The sequence below is a fragment of the Pyrgilauda ruficollis genome, unplaced genomic scaffold (assembly GCF_017590135.1).
Source record: "Pyrgilauda ruficollis isolate IOZ18807 unplaced genomic scaffold, ASM1759013v1 scaffold73, whole genome shotgun sequence".
In the NCBI taxonomy this organism is placed as follows: Eukaryota; Metazoa; Chordata; class Aves; order Passeriformes; family Passeridae; genus Pyrgilauda; species Pyrgilauda ruficollis.
The window spans coordinates 3,495,071-3,506,741 of record NW_024529155.1 but is presented as its reverse complement, the minus strand read 5'-3'; the positions used below and the strand labels follow the sequence as shown (position 1 = coordinate 3,506,741).

Genomic DNA, 11,671 nt, shown 5'->3' with positions numbered 1-11,671 from the left:
GTTTCAGCTTTTTACCCTTCAGAGAAAATGTGTTGCATATTTTGACTCCCAAGAGGCTTCACAACCAGAAAAAGTAATACTGAACTGTGCTTTTAATGCTGACTGACAAGGCACTCTTTTCCCTGTGCTTTTCCTGGTTGCTCCTTGTAACAGTTCTCTTGTGATTTCTGTTTATGTAAAATTAGGGTCTGTAGCAACAGCATCATGAATAATGGACACGGAGAGCCGAGCACACCGTGGAGGTCTGGCAGAGATCTGCTCGCGCTCTACCCCTTCAGCCCACTCGTGAGTGTTTAGCCAGTGAAGCTTCAGTCTCAGGTACACAAACTTACACTGGTGTCCATCTGTGGGCAGTCACCTGAGAGAAGAGAAGGCTGTGTGGAGCTGAGCACGGGCAGTGCTGTGTGTCTGAGCCCCAGCCTGGAATTCATGAGAAATTCTCTTGTGCCCGTGAGTGCCATGTCAGCAGCACTGCCCACTCACCCCAACGCTCCAAAAGCCTTCACCCCCTCAGCATGCAGGCCCAGTGGGCAGAAGGGCCCTTGTGTGCAAATGGCAGATTTCAGTGCTTCCCCCTTGCTTTTGAAAGACTCGTGTAAGGCTGGGCTGGGCGAGTGTGTGCGTAAGGCTCTTGGCAGTGTCGCTGGAATGCTCCGAATGGAAAATAACTGCTCAGAGCAGAGGCAAAGTCATGGTAACAAAGCACAAGTGTGTGCTTCTGAAATCATAACACAGCTTGAGACACCATCCCATCACAGGGTGATAACAAAGCTGTTGCAGTGCACAGGGATCTGTGTGGTGACCAAAGAGAAATAGTCACTAAAAGTAGACAGGGAACTCGATAAGTGGCAGTTTTGCTAGTGGCAAAGTCCTGGAGGTCCCCTGACAGGGACACAAAGTGCTTAACAGGTTAGGGACAACACTTGCTCTTGCAAGTAGGCTTGTCTGATCATGTCTGCAGCCTCACACCCCCCCCAAGCCCCAAAAGTAACCAGAAACAAACTGGGTTTGCAATGCCTGTACAAATGCTTTCTCCATGTTAGTGCATGTGGATTTCCAGGCCTCTGCTGGCTTACTGTCAGGTTGAACCAAGCCCCACTGGCTCAACCCCAAATGCAGTCCAGACTCCAGAACATTGTTCTGCAATAGAAATGAATTTTAGGCTTTTAACAATATTGTAAAACAAACATACTATACAGAACAGTGATTTCATGCCAGCTTTCCATACAATGTTATCCACAATTTCAAATGCTGCAGGCTCTGAAGTGATCATCACAAATGGAACAGTTCTGTAAAGGTTGGATTTTGCTTGTCTGCTATCATGTAAAGCTCCTTCTTCAAGAGCACTCAAGTAACTTTATCCTGTTTGTGGTGATGGCAAATGTAAGGGTGCATTGATGTAAATACAGATTTTTAGTCTAAATCCACTAACACTAGTTTATTTGGAGCTTTGACCTACTCCTGCCTCCCAGACCACTAATTCATTCACTCCTCCTTGTCAGCTGCTTGATCTCACTAAGGGCTGAAATTTAAAATTAAACCTCATGGGAAAAAGGCCAGAAGCCATTTTTCTACCAACTATAGCTATTAGGATGGCTGCATTCTGCAGAATGAATTTTAGTTTCTTGTTGAGGCTTAACCTGACAGACATTCCCTCTCGGTGTTTAATTAAGTTAAGATTTGCATATACTAGTTTATTGCACGTCTTCTTAAAAAAAAAAAAAAAAAAAACACCAATTTTCAAGGACCTGAATCAATTTCAGAGTGAAAATTCAGTTTTCCCAAAAAGGAATTAGTGGTATTGATATTGGAAATGGCATTTTTTTAAGAAGATGTGACTCTATTCAATTTTTCCTAGCTTCTATAAGGAACTGAAAAAAATAGCACTTTCTCAGTGGTGTGACATAGGTTAGGTGTGAAACTGTATGAATTGCACATACTTAAAAGCCAAATCCACTTGACTTAAAATTCAGATGGCTTATTTCAGATTTTCTGTGTAGGCATTTTTCATCCAAAAAGAATTTAAAATACCACTCAAATAATTGCTGGTGAGATGGCTGAGTATTTAGCTGGAGAGACAGAAGGCTGTGGCTCTGACTGTTGTCTGCATCACTGACTGTGCCTGGTTTTTATTTTCACAGGGCTTTAGTGGGAGTGGGAAAGGTGCAGTTTTGGAGAGCTGGACATCACATATCAAGTCAAAGATGAGGGTGATCAGTTTAAGTGTCCAGTTTTGTGTTCAGAGATGTAAAGGCAAATTCAGGTGATGTCAGCTGAGTTTGGTGAGCTCAGCTCTTTCAAATATAAGGTCTATTGCTCAACATCCTAAAATTAGTGAATATTTGTGGGGGTTGTCATTAACATTTCATTTTTGTGATCTGCATGAATACAATCCTCCCAGGAGCATGGAGATAACTGAGGAATGTTTAGGAAATACTGTAAGAGAGGTGTTCTATGCCCCTTTTACCCTTGCTATCTCCATCTGCCAAGACAAAGTAAACCTGACACATTCTCTTTGTTCCTTTCCTAATAAAAACCAATCCCTAGTTTGTCACAGCTTCATCTCCTCTTGCTGGCTTCATTTCCCAGATGATTCAGCCCTTGCACTTTTGCTTTTACACATGGTAAGGTAGCAAGAGTACCTGTAAAATTTGTTTTTCATAAGTTGTATCTCACTTACCTGATGGATTTGCCATTTCCACACAGATTTCACCTTGCCTGGACTCTGGACTTGCCCTGATTTCTGGGCATTAGGATGTGGGGGTCCTCATCTCTGCCATGGAGAGCTCAGGGATGCAGTGGGGGCAAGCACAGCAGCTCAGCTGGGAAGCCAGGAGATGGAAAGATTATGCCAGGAAAACAGGAGATTGATCTTAGGTCCTACAAAACTAATAGCTTGTAATGCACTAAACAGTTCTGTTGTGTCTTTTACAGCTTATTTTTCAGAAAATAGATCTCCTTAAATGTTTATTTGCATAAGATCACAAGTGCAGCATACAGAGCTGCCAGTGCTTAGCCCTGGTTTAATTTCTGTATTTGTGGAGGCTTTGAGACATCAAGTGTTTCATCATTCTCTGGAATACCAGCTTTTGGGGCTTTTTAGCATTCAGACTAGTACATAGGCAAAATGCAGAGATAAATGCAATAGAAAAACAACTATTTTGTCAGTGTAGGTACTGCAGTTTTCCTAAGCAGGAGACATGATCCCACCTCCAAGAAAAATTAGGTGTATTTTGATGAAAAATGGTCTTTATCCTAATGCATGTTTAACATTCCAGGCATTTCACAGAACACAAGGTGTATGAAATGCTAACATAACACCTGTAGAACATGTCTGTGGTGATGCAGAACACCTTTGGTGCACAACCAGCCCCAGATCCTTGGATCTGCTGCTTGTCACACCTCCCTACACCCAGTCAAGGAGTTACAGCAGCTGACATTAAACACTTCCCATTCTCTGATAACCATTGTAAAACTTTTCTGGGAGGTCATTTCTGTGGAGGAATTTCCTTGACTTTAGCATGATTCCACACGAGAGAGGAAGCTCCTGTGCAGGTCTGCCTGGTAGTCAGGCTACAGTATGGCAGATGGACTTATTTCAGCTGATTTAAGTGTTGTTACATTCTGTTGCCTTTTTTTTTTCCCCCATACATGAAACATTCAGACTTCAGAAACATACAAAAATTGCTGCAGAGCTCAGAGACATTTAGCCAGAGAGTTCTGACTCATTTCACAGACTCCTTTTTCTCAAATACTTGCAAAGAGTTCAATAATGACAATAGCTTCACTGAATACATAAAACTGTTTATTATAAAGAGCTATGTTGCACTGCCTCTGATGTTCTATGTAATAAAGAAAGGGTGAACAAAATTTATATAATCGATTTTAACAGATAACGAAAATAGTCATTGGCCCCGAAATCCTTTTGGTTGTGTAAGTTTGCTGCACATCCAAAAGTGCCATTTTGAACTTCTGTGTCTCATAATTTGTGCTGTATTGGATAATCAGGGCTTCCTTCAAAGCCACTGAGGCCAAGTGAGGGTGTCCTGTTGATCTCAATAGTGTGTGAACACTCCCCTTCATAAAAGAAGTCTCCCTGATGAATCTGAGGAAAATGCTTCCCTGCAAAAGTGTGCCTATGGCTTGTACAAAGCAGGACAGCACACCTGACTGCTCCAGCACCGAGGAAACCCATGGGTGAGCAAACCTTCATCCCCCTTTAGTGCTTTATCACAATGGATGGAGTGAGAAATTTGCTCCCCTCGTTACAGCCTGGCCTCACTATTGCCCAGGGGAAGATGTGAGCAAGCTGCTGGACACAGCTGATGCTCTGACAGACAGACAGACACTTGTGCAGAGGAGGAGCCCTCCTGAATTGAACCTTAAAAAATCCTGTGCATCTTCTCTGAATGGAGGAGGCTGTGGAGCTCTGGTCCTGTGAGTTTTTTCCCATTGTACCTGCCTGAAGTTCTGGCAGAATATGGCCTGTATTATTAAATTGCAGGAAAGTTTCACAACTGTTGTTTGCCATTTTAGAAGCAATTGCATTTAAGTAATGAGTGAGATTGCAGTACATGTTGTATTTCACAGGAGTCACAATATCAGAGTGTTTATTCTTCTTGAAGTTTGCATGCTATATGAAGGCAGTGTGTAATTTTTCTTATACTTAGTTAAAAATATATTTTAAAATATACTGTGTGGAGTTTATCATATGTAAATCCAAGGAAACTGAATCCTTCTCTCCTCTAAGTAATCTCTACCTGAAATCTCTAGGAAAGTTTCCTGCCACAATACTGCTTTGCCACAATCCTGCCCCAGAAGAAGGGGAATGGGCTGATCCCAGTTCTGAAAAGAGAGGAGCAAGTTCTGCCTGATCCAAGCCCTACTGAGTTTGGTCAGGAGGCTTCCCTCGGCTGCAGTGCCCACCTTGGCACATCCTCAGCCATTTTCCCCACAGTGCTCTTCCCAAACATGTTGGTGACATTTCTAATTGTGAATAAACAGTCTGTAGGAGCAGGGTGGGGACTGTGCTTCGCTTGGGAAGCCAGAAGGTCATCACTGCATGCAGAGAGATTGGAAACTGCTGGTCTGGCCTGCCCCAGTCCCTGCCTCCAAGCCCTCTTCTTCCCTGGTAATCACAGTGCACTCCAAGAACACACAGCCAGGGCATTTCCTTCTTCCGGGGAGCCAGGGAGGCTTAGCCTTTGTAAATCCTCACAAGGTTTTGGGGGAAAGCTACCTTGAAATTGGAGAATGCTTGTTCTGTGCTGTCCCAGTCTGTTCGTTAGTAAGGCTTTTAGTGATATAACAACCCTGCTTTAAAACTGTCTGCTTTCCTGTAACATCACAGAAATAGCAGACTTGGCCCCCTGCCTTTTGAAAAGTGACTGCTGAGGTACTTACTAACATCAGTTCCAAAACGTTTTTGAGTGAGAGTTGGAATATGGAAATGTCATATTTTTCCTAGTATTAAACAATTGTTAAACTAGAAACATAACTCTTGCCAGATAGCTATTTCTTGTGCCTGTCATCTTCGTAGAAGGAAAATGAACATGCATTTTTTCTTTCATTAAGTATTTTAAAGTTCATCCTTGTTTGGTGATCTAGTCAATTAAAATAAGTTTATGGGCAGCTTGTGAGAGCAGAAGACTAATTAATTTTAGGTGTTGGATAAAGCACATTCTTTTCAATTTTTGTTTGCTAATGAGTATTACTAATACCCATATTAACAGATCTTATAGAAAAAAATGTTGCACAGAGTTTATGGTACTTTACAAGTAATTATCTCAAAATCATTATGAATTTAAAAACTACTGCTTTCGTGGTGAAATATACCTTAAGCCAACATTATATCAGCACAGCACCTAGAGAAAAGAATCTCTAATATCTTTATCATAGAAAATGAGAGCATCCTTTACAAATGGTTAATTCAAGTTCAGCATTTTTTCAACAGGGATTAATATTTTCCAGTATCCCACCTAGTATTGCCCCCAAAAGTGTCAGGTCCAGATATATTAAGACAGGCAGTGTAAATCCCTAGAACATACTCCAGAATGTTGCTTTTCTTTCAATCTATATTTCTCTCTTGTAGAGTCACTAAGATCAGTGAAAGTTCTTCATCCAAAATTCCCTGTCGTTGGAGTTGGATGGGTCTGTGGGATAGTTTGGGCTTTTCACTACTGTGACTGTATCCTTTTAGAGCCAGACTGGTTCTTGGAACTGGTTTCACTGGACCATCCAGCATAAAGAGTTGCTCTTCTGAAAGGCTACGTTGTTTTTATCCCTCCACTGTGAAGTAGATGCTTGCAAAAAGTTACACTTTGAAGTCACACAATACTCAGTTTTCCTCCAATTATATTATGTAACACTGTTCTATTGATATAAGCACAGGGTTTCTTTTACACAGAAAACACTTTCTGAGAGGTGACTGTGCAACACATCATGCCTTGCTGAAACTGCACAGAGGTTTAACTCCACTTCACATTCTCAGCTCTGAGGAAAAATACTGAGATCTCTGATTGCATGCCTAAAGAACTTGTTTCTTTTTAAATGTCTTATCTAAAAAACAGAGGTACAGGGTAGGCTTTTTTTCAGAGGATTATTGGGAAAGCAATTGACAATGCCAAAAAGCTGGTACTCAGAAAATTATGAGATTTAAAACCCTTAAGTACATAGGGAAGACTATCAGGCTTTCTGCTGGAAAGCTTTCCAGAGGGGCTCTTTATAGAAGTTAAGGTATCAGTTTGGAGGGCGTTTTGCATTGATGAAATGTTGAAATCTCTCAAGGTATTCCTTTGGTATGGTATTGAAAGAACATCACTCTTTTTGGCCTGCAAGGACTTGGAGGTTCCAAGAGGTGAAATGCATGGCTGGACAGTGTTTCCTTCCTTACAGTGATCTCAGCATGGTCAGAGTTGCACCTGTCCTGTTTTGTCCAACAAATGGCACCATGTCAGCCAGTATCCTCTTTCTATGTGGTCTCAGCCCACTACAGTGAAATGATCTTTGACATTGATGCCATAACATTGTCCTTTATAGATATGCAATTTGATCAGATATCTGCATTCTCCTTCCTTCTCTGCTTTGTGTAAAAGTGTTTGTTCCTTGAAGGTGAAGTACCTGATACCTCTCTCTGCCTGTCTCTGCAATGCTCCTGATATTCAAGTCAATCTAATAAAAAATTATTCTCTTTTCACTATACTTTCCTCTTGCCTGTCTCTTTGAGTGGGGTCCCCATGGTGTACTTGTGGTAGTACCAGGTGAATGGGAAAGCTGGTGCTGTGCGTGCTTCTCCTGGAGGAAGAAGCTGCTCTCTGCTTTGCACGTGTTCTCACCCACCTTGTAATTGGTTCAGTGTGCAGTGAAACGCAATTGAGATTTGTGTGTTTTGTCTTGCTCTTCTCGTTTCAGATCCCCACAGCAGTGATGCTGAAAGCCAGGGCAGATGGCTTCTATCCCCCTGCAGTGTGACCAAGTGACCTCAGGGTGAGACTTGCTGAGTGAAACAACTCTCCTTGATCCGTGTGGGGCTGATGGATGCCGCATTTATTGTGCTCTTTAATTAACTAGCAAAAGGTTAGTTCACTGATTAAGGTAGGGTGTTTGTTTTAAATGTTTGTTTATTTATGAAAGCAGTGTTTATATTAGAATACAGACTGATATCTCAGTTATTCCCATTTCTTTATATCTGCCCTGAATAGGAAGGGCTGTTGTCTATCAAACCAGGTGGCAGGGAATAAAAACCCCCTCAAACACAAGCATAAGTTTGAGGCTACAGAAGCTGATGCTGTAGTGGCAGTTCTGCTAATCCCCCTAACCAAGGTCTGTGTGGTACAGTGGGGTGTGTTTATTTGGTCATCAATTCAGAGCTGGGTTACTGCTCAGTTAGGAGTATTGCTGAGTGGGCTGCAATTCCTCAGTCTTGACAAACTCATTGCTCAGTCTTTGGGGTTTACCTATGCAGAACTTGGGAAATTCACTTAGAGAACCTCAGCTCTTCCCCATTAGGATAATGGAGAAGTATCTGGAAGCAAGTTAAATAATCCCTCTAAGTCAGCATTCATTCTAAGTCACAGTGATGCCTTTCCCGAAGTGACAAACTGGTTTGATAAGGTGCAGTCATGTAGGAGCTGGAAGTACACAAGTGCAGTTATTAAAAATGAATGCTGTATCCTGTTTCCCTTGTGTATCTTGTCACTGACATGACTTCACAAGTTGCAAATCTATTAAACATTTCAAACATGGAACTGGAGCTCATTAAGCAGAACATTGACTGGTATATAGCAAAATGTTTCAAATTCAAGACTGATAACATTTGTCTCCAGAGTTTTTTGTCTTCTAGGTTGTCACTAAGCAATCCAGCTGTCTGGGAATGCAGCCTGTGCTTCCTGTGATCAGAATGTGACTGTCCTTTGGGGTGAGGTAGTAGGTTGTATAGTTTTAGGGCTATGCCCTGCCTGTCAGATAACTATACAATCTACTGTCTTTCCTGAAGTGGCTGTGATGTCAGCGCTGGATGTCTCCAAAAGACAACACAGATATTTTCCAACTGTACCATTCTCTGGCTCTGTCTCCGTGTTTGGTTCTTGTACACAAATGTCCTCAGAGTGTTTAGATTCCTGTATTTCCCATTCAGGCTCAAAAGCCATTTCCTTCTGGCATTTTTGGGGAGCAGGTAGGGTGTGAGTGCCAGGACACAGAGGTACAGCGCAGTCCGCAGTGGATTTGCTCAGGCACAGCTGTCTGGGACTGCCATGGAAGTGGCCACTTGCAAACAGCTTATCCATCTCTCCCTTGTTTTCTGGCATCTGTGTTCATATTAAACATAAAATGGTGCTTTTGATTCAGCAGCTGTTTAAATCCACTTGGTGTAGGCTGTTTGAGAAACTCCAAAGGGATGAGCTGGACAAAACCCCGGGAGGATGTCTTCCCACTCAGTCGTGTTCTGCCCTGGAAATGGTAAATTCTTGAACCCTAATTAAGAGGTCTCTTCAGTCAGTTTTGGGCACTGATTTAACTTGCTTTTTTATTACATATTGCTAGTTTGGGAGGGACAGTGTTTGCCTCTGCAGTTCTCCTGTCTCTGCAGTCCCTGCACCAGTTCTGACTCCCAGGTGGAGCTGTGGGGAAGGGCTGAGGTCCCACATGGCCTTTCTAAGGCTAAGAAATGTGTGGGCTGGAGAGTGATAAGGTAATTTACTAACAAACGGTGAAATGTTTCCTCCAGAAGATGCACGTGATGCTCTAACAGGATGAGGTAGTAGGTTGTGTGGTTTCAGGGTAGTGATTTTGCCCCAATCAGGAGATAACTATACAACCTACTGCCTTCCCTGATAGGCAGCATAACAACCTCAGTGACTTAATTCACAGAGAAACAAGAGCTAAAATACACTCCTGAGATATACTTCTGAGACCTGCAAAGTAAGTCTAGATACAATTGTTGCTATCCTGTCCCTAATAGCTCTAAATTTAGATTTTAAGTGTAGATTTTTGATAACTGCCTGCAAAATAATTACCCTTTTTTAAGTCTTTATCATGAAAAATTGAATTAAAGAAGTTTTATTTATTTCAAAGTTTGCCTGCTCTTGATCTGTTTCATTTTTGGTTCATTTGAGTGGGATGAAGTTACTTGGGGAAATTATTCCAAAAATGCTGCCAGCTTGCATTGAGGAAGTTTGTATTTCCTTGAGATCTAAGTTTGAGTGCAACAAATATTACTCACAATACCCTGGTTTAGTTCAACCTTACCTCTCCCTCAGGAATCTTGCAGTGTTTTACAAAGAGTTCTGGGTTAAATCACACAGCATTCTTCAGTAGGTAAGGTTTACATTGCAAGGGAAAAGCTGTAACAATGAAAATCAAGAGTGAGAATTAAAAAACCAAAACCAGACATCTGTTTAGTCCCTCAGTTTCTTATAACGGGCTCATTTAATGTTTAGTGCCCCAAAAGAATTATCTGCTGTCTAAAAAGTTCAAATTGCATCTGAAAAACTGTGAACAAAAAATGTTTGGTCATTAAAGATATTTTGAGAATATGAACTCTAGATTCTTTCAAGAAAAATCAGTGGAAGAAATGGACTATAACAACAAGGTGCTGAGTTTGGTTGTAGACAAAGAAATCATTCTCCCATGTGCAAAATACACCCAAAACCAGAAGTCCTGTAAACCTTAAAGTTACCTTGAGACCAGAGGTATCAGACTGGTTTTGCATAACCATTAGTATATATTTTGATTGTACAGCAGCCTGTTACTGTAGACTGGAGTCGGAATTGGAGGTAGGTGTAATCCATTGTTTCTGTCTGCCGTGCTACACAGAGGCCAGCCTGCTTTCCTGAGAAGATTTTCCCTCCTCTCTGTAGCTGGGAGAGCTGTGACATGCACAGTGAGGGCAAATGGAATAACTCGTGGTACAGTAAGAAGCTAAAGTGGGTATTTTATTGCCTCTCTGGTCCAAAAATACACATGTTATCTGGAGTCAGGTGGTATTTGAGGTCACTCAACACCTCGAAACAGGGCCTTTTGTTCACACATTTACCAAAGCTTTGGAAGGCTTTTTGACTTGGGTTCATAGAGGCAGATAAAGGCTGTTGGTACAGGAGGAAAAGTTGGTACATGTCTGAAACATCCACAAGAGAACAGGCAATACTGTTGCTGGTTTTAATCTTCTCAATTTCTCTGGCTGTGTGTCTCTTAATGCAGCACTGCCGGTCCTGAGCTCTTTCTTGAAGTGTGAGCGTGAGACAAGCTGGGGCAGTGATTGCATTGTGTGAAGCCTAAAGCATCCTGCTGCTCTCCAGGATGCAGAACAGGCTGGATAGCACAGTCTTGCATGCTGCAAATACAGAGGGAATGTTCTCTCTGGGACAGTGGGGTTAGCAGAGGAAAAACGCTGTCCACCTTCTACAGCAGCCTGTTAGATCTCAACTCTGAAGTAGTTTTCAAATCTTCTGGCTCTGCCTGGGTCAGCATTTTGCTCTTGGTAATGAGCTGTGAGTTTTCAGATTCAAGTCATTCTGGCAGTGCCATTAAAATAAAGGGCCAAAAATATCCATAGTGTTCTCCTTTCTAGGATCAACTGTAAATGCAAAACCATGTGCCTGTACTTGGCAGCTTGTGAGCCTGCAGATAATCAGGGCTGTCCTTAGCAGTGGCTGGCATTACAGCTAATGACACTCCACCAGAAACGTGAAAGCACAACTCAGGGGCCCTGAGTATTTCCCAGAACTGCAGACTGAAAATGTTTGTATCCAAATGTAAGCAGCAGCTTGGCCTGCTGGAATCACAAGCAGAGAACAACTGATTTTTCTTTTAAAACTCCAGACAGCATTACCACTTCTTGAGGTGTCATGTTGTTTCTTGCACGCATCAGGTGTGAGGAAAGAGCATAATCATGAGTACACACAATATCACATGAGAAATGTGTATCATGGCGTGCACTTCTGTACTGTGCGTCCACTTAAACATCTCTCTTTGATTTAGTGTGCCAGCAAGTATTCACTGACAAACAGAAGCTTAATACATCTTACTGGAACAAAGCTTGTACATTTGTTTATAACAGGCCAGGTAAAAGTTGGTGGGTATGGGATTTTCTCTGAGGCCAGCATTTCAGTTATTAGCTTCCCTCCTGTGCCCTGGAGGAAGTGCATGGTGTTCTGAGAGAAGGCACAGAGAA

The 11,671-nt window shown here is 42.0% G+C and overlaps 1 long non-coding RNA gene across 1 annotated transcript; it reads right to left on the bottom strand.

The window, feature by feature from the left end:
- Positions 1–2,698: 2,698 nt before the first annotated feature.
- On the bottom strand, positions 2,699–10,255 carry LOC121363562. Its single transcript, XR_005956728.1, has 3 exons — positions 10,178–10,255; positions 9,748–9,842; positions 2,699–2,822 (listed from the first exon to the last, which is right to left on the bottom strand). It is a non-coding gene; the product is annotated as an uncharacterized LOC121363562 (long non-coding RNA).
- Positions 10,256–11,671: the final 1,416 nt, after the last annotated feature.